This window comes from Sinocyclocheilus anshuiensis, unplaced genomic scaffold (assembly GCF_001515605.1).
Source record: "Sinocyclocheilus anshuiensis isolate Anshui unplaced genomic scaffold, SAMN03320099.WGS_v1.1 scaffold886, whole genome shotgun sequence".
Taxonomy (NCBI): Eukaryota; Metazoa; Chordata; class Actinopteri; order Cypriniformes; family Cyprinidae; genus Sinocyclocheilus; species Sinocyclocheilus anshuiensis.
In genome coordinates this window covers 498,113-503,260 of record NW_015536542.1, presented here as the reverse complement: position 1 = coordinate 503,260, position 5,148 = coordinate 498,113, and the positions used below count along the sequence as shown (strand labels likewise).

The 5,148-nt window shown below is 34.3% G+C and overlaps 1 protein-coding gene across 2 annotated transcripts in view; it reads left to right on the top strand.

The window, feature by feature from the left end:
- prkag2a (protein kinase, AMP-activated, gamma 2 non-catalytic subunit a) overlaps positions 1-5,148 on the top strand; it is a 63,522-nt gene that overhangs the window by 17,473 nt on the left and 40,901 nt on the right. The window contains exon 1 of one of the 2 annotated variants that reach the window (XM_016498547.1): positions 2,250-2,264. The exons of the other annotated variant lie outside the window; for it this stretch is intronic. The gene's annotated coding sequence lies outside the window, so the exon portion shown is untranslated. Of the gene's footprint in view, positions 1-2,249; positions 2,265-5,148 lie in introns of those variants that run through there. 2 annotated transcript variants of the gene reach the window in all.

Below are 5,148 nucleotides of genomic sequence, written 5' to 3'. Positions count from 1 at the left end.
TTTTTGCGCATGTGAAGGATTTTACACGGATATTAGAACATGAGTGAAGTATAAAGCCATGTTTAGGCTACATAATGAATAATAGTTATGCAAACAAATGTTACAAATATGGCAAAAATGGATACATTTGGATTCTTGTGGTATGAGGCAGGCTCGTGAGCCCAATGCCGTTTCAGATTTGCTTGACATTTGTATGCTGTTTATAATGAATGCCACTATAGTCTAATTTGTTCTTGTTCTCATTCTTGTTCTGTTCTGAACACCGTTAAATTTAAAATATTTGTTGTAGAGTGAGGGGAACTAAATAGGCTGTTTATATTTACCAGTATTTTAATACACATATAAATTACATAAATTAATGTAGCCTAATTGTTTTCAATTACAAGGTTAACGGGTGTTTTTGGAGTAAGATCAATTTCTCTTTCACGAGATTACTTCCTCTTTTTGGCCGGGTTTCGTTTCTCCGTGTCGTAAACTCTAGGGGCCAGGCTTCTAAACCAGGGTGTTTTTAGGGGCGTGATATTCAAATGACGATTGTTTTCTGCCGCCACATTTATCAACGTGTGACCATTCGTATAATGAGATTGGCGGCATACGAATGTTTCATTAATCACACGTGAACTCTGTCCTAAGTTGATTTGTGCGCACAGATCTGCGCTTACGTTAGATTGATAAATGAGGCCCAATATCTTTATTTATCATGCACTTTTTTTGATTAACAACTTTGCAGATTGTTTTCATTTAAAAATAGCTACGTTCAAAAACCCATATGACCTGCTCTTTAATGATATATAATACCAGTATCCATGGATAAAACAATAATATAATAATAATATATATAAATGCAAAATGCCTGAAATCTCTTGCGAAATGAAGCACTGCATTCAAAATATCACAAACACATCTCAAAAGCAAACATTTGCAAACACCTTTGCCATAATATTAATTCCTGTTAGATTTGTGTGTTACATAGAGAATTGTGTGTTGTGTTTTGCAAAAAGTGTTTTATGAAATTGAAAACTGAGTATTATATATAACTTATATATAATATAATATAATCTGCAGATACAAACATCCATATCCACTAAAATATGTAATAAAAGATCAACAAGATTCAAAATATGTATTGGCATTGTTGAGATTAGATGCTATGAATGCCATTATCGCATCAGTGTGTGGAGTGAGTCAGCGTTTAGTGAAACCTTTCACAGATTGTCTGGGTCCAACTCAGCCCGGGGTGTGTAATGATTCGGATAATTGCGCTGTGTGCTGATTTAATGGAGGCGCGGGTGTTTCTTAATGCATAAGACCCGGATAATGAATTCAGCTGTCACATATGTTATACACGTGAGTCTGATTTAACGATCAGAACCAAGAGGAGAGAGAGTGGTTTATAAAGGCTTGTAAACACAACTTCTTGGTTGTGGTTAAAATGGCACTGAGAGACAAAGATGTTGAAGTGTAGTGAAGATAATCAAGAAAGCATGCAGTTATTTTACTGCAACAGTTCTACTATCCATACTATTCAACTATCCATGTGTGGTGACATTTCAAATGACTGTTATTTAAAAGCAAATAAAAACATCGTAGAGACATTGTATTTGGCTGTTGCCTTTGGGTAATCTGTTTAACAAGGAAAATATAAATCAGCTGAAATCTCTTTCGTTCCCACACACTGAAAGTGCAATCAATAATTATAAAATTAAAGCCTGTCTTGGAAGAAGTATGAGAATGGAGTGACCTATAATTAGATGATTAAGAGTGATTTAAGTGTTTGCTTGAGTTTGGAAATGTAGGTGGAATGGAATTGGTCTCTGTCGTACTAGATAGAGTGGTAGAGTGGAGAAAGTAAGCTGAAGGTCATGGGTCTTAAATTCATAAATGAAATATATAAATGTTATATATAGAATAGACATGAAAAGGCAAAACCAGTGGGATTTTTTTAAATCACCAATCGATTCTTTTAATACCAAACTTTGCATAAAGATGATTCTCAAGTACGTTGTGAAAGATATAACAGAATGATTTGATTTAATGTGTGTAAAATTGCATAAATAACATAAATAGGTTTTCCCATTATATACACTATACGTATCTATGCACTGTATCTAATTTGCATATTAATTAATATCAGGACACTTTTTTTGTGTAGCTGACAGTAGTAAGAAATGTCTTACTGAAAAAAGTTCTGATCTGAATGCAGTGAAGACAAAATGTAGTGTAAATGTGTATTTTGTAGTGTGTGGGCGTGTGTGTGTGTGTGTGTTTGACCCACAGCTTCAATACACACAGTTGGGAATTTTCTTCTTCATACACATACAGACTTACATAACAGCACACTTCTCCAACAATCCATTAGTTGCTCTGGCTGGCAGACTTTCCTGTCAGCCAAAAACAACAGTATTGATTTATTATTCAATACAGAGTTGGAGCAGTGAGTTAGATGCCTCTGTCTGATTGTAAGGCAGAGCTGGAAAGATTAAAACACATAGAGGGAGAGTATTAAACATTAGAGGCACTCGAGAGAAAAGGAAGATGTGTTTCTCAGTTACGTTTTTATTACTTGATTATATTGATCTGTATAATGAGGTTTTTAATCTGCTGAGTGCATCTGGTGCCTTTGCACACAAATACACACTTCTCTACAAGAGCATCCAGATATGACTTATGAATCCATTTCTGTATTGATAAAGTCCTGGTTATTTACCTGTCTCAGGGCCAGGTTTTTCTAGACAAGGTTATTTTCTGCTGTTACCCGGGATGGATGTGTTTGCGGCAGTGACACTGAGCTTGATGAACACTAATGGACGCAGTGTTTGTCATTCAGGAAATCACTCAGAACAGAACTTGCCAGAGAAATTCAGAATCCTATTAAATCCGGGAATTGGGCTGCACCCAGACAGTGACATCAGAATGCAGAAAGCCCATTCAATCATGCTTGCTTCCATACAAATTATATTAACTGAAATTAATCCTTGGCTCCAAGACGTCCTCAGAGCTCCTCAGCACAGGCAGCTGGGGATGAGGACGCCTGTATGTCTCTAATAAGATAGCAATTCATTTTTTACCTCAAGAAAACTGATGAGAAAGAACTGATGCTGTGTCATCCTTCTATGTGCCACAATCTGAGTCTTTGGTTGTATGGCCACCTACTGGACAAAATTGAAATGTTGCATTCTTGATATCAAGATCACAATGAGAATTTAATTAGAAAAACTGTGGGGTATTTACATGTTATATATTTGTCTGTCTGTATATTATTATGTTATATTATATTATTATTCAAAACTTTGGGTCAGTTTATGTTTCTAAAATAATTCATTTATGCTCACCAAGGCTGCATTTACGTGACAATAATATTGTTTAGATAATTAAAAATCATTAAGTATTATTTCAATTTCACATTTTTTAAGTTTGTAAAATGTAATTTATTCCTGTGATCAAAGCTGAATTTTCAGCATCATTACGCCAGTCTTCAGTGTCACATGATCCTTCAGAAATCATGCTATTATGCTGATTTGCCAAAAAGTCTTTTTTTTATTAATTATGAAAACAGTTAAGATTTTTAGTAGAAATCATGATTTTTTTTTTCAAAAGAACATTTATTTGAAACAGAAATATTATGTAACATTATGAATGTTTTTACAGTCACTTTATCAATTTAATGCTTCCTTTCTGAATAATAGTAGGCTATTATTATTATTTTATAAAATCTTACTGACCCCCCCAAAAAAAATTTGAAAGTTAATGTAAATAAAACAGAGAAAGGGGTAGTGGCTTTTATTGTCATGTTCCTCTTTGACCACTAGATGGAGATAAAGTAAACACAATTATTAAGGGGTCATATTATGCGATTTCAAGTTTTCCTTTCTCTTTGGAGTGTTACAAGCTGATTGTGCATAGATAAGATCCCTGAAGTTGCAAAGACTAAAGTCTCAAAACCAAAGAGATATACTTTATCAAAGTTAAGACTCTGCCACGCCCCCTAAAACGGCTCGGTCAACATATTCTGTTACACCAAATACACAAAATAATGATCTTTAAAAAAGCATCATATGACCCCTTAAGATTGTTTGAGAACATCTGTGTTCTCCATTGGTTTTGCGGAAGTAGGCCTATTATAAATGTTTTACAAACAAAAGTGATCTTAAAATCAACCTCTTTTATTTTTTTATTGGTTTCATGCTTCTGACATAAAAAACGATGTACAAAAAAATATATATATATAATATAATAATAATAAAAAAATATATATATTGCTATTTCCTTGATCATCAACATTTGAAACATACAATTCTATATATGTGCAACTTCAAGCCAGAATCCAGCCACGTGTTCCCAAGAGAGTGTGAGAAAAATAAAAAGACAATGAGAGCGCAAGAGAGCGATATCAAGCACTGAAGCCCATGAGAGACAGGCTAAAGCGAGCCGGTGGGCTCTTGTCTCCTCGACACATCCTCACTCACTTGACGCCATGAGCTCTGAGCCCCAACAGTGCTCGCGCGGCTCCGGGTTCAGCAGCTGACAGGTGACCGCGATGAAGCGCAGCGTGGCGGGTTTATCTCAGCAGTGACTGTCGCACACATGTCTGTTCATCTGTGTGACACGATGCCCTGTAATGACCAAATAAGGCGTCTCCATCTTTTACCACCGTCTATGGGTAAAAAGAGGAAGTGCATGTTATCTAAATATCTAACTAGAATTTTATATTTAATATGTGTTTATTTCATATATTACTTAAAAATTATTGGACAGTTATTCTTATTATTCACCATGACCTCTTAACATTTTAAAAAAGTAGGCTACCATAATATTTCCATAATTTTTTGGATAGGGTAACATGTTTCTTTGGATGTGTACCGTGGTAGTACTATGTGTTCTTTCTGATATTCCTTTTTTTAATAGTATTAATTTCTTTATAAAATCTTGCTGATGCCATACTTTATATTATATTGCATGTAATATTATACAAAAAATACTACCATGTTTTTTGGTCATGTACTGTGGTAATACTATGGTACGACACGGAGTAAATGCCATGGTATTAGTGTTATTCTAGTATTATTTTGAGACCTACTTATACTTTTATAATTACTAATATCATAGTATTTTAATTACTTTTTATATTTACACACACACACACACACA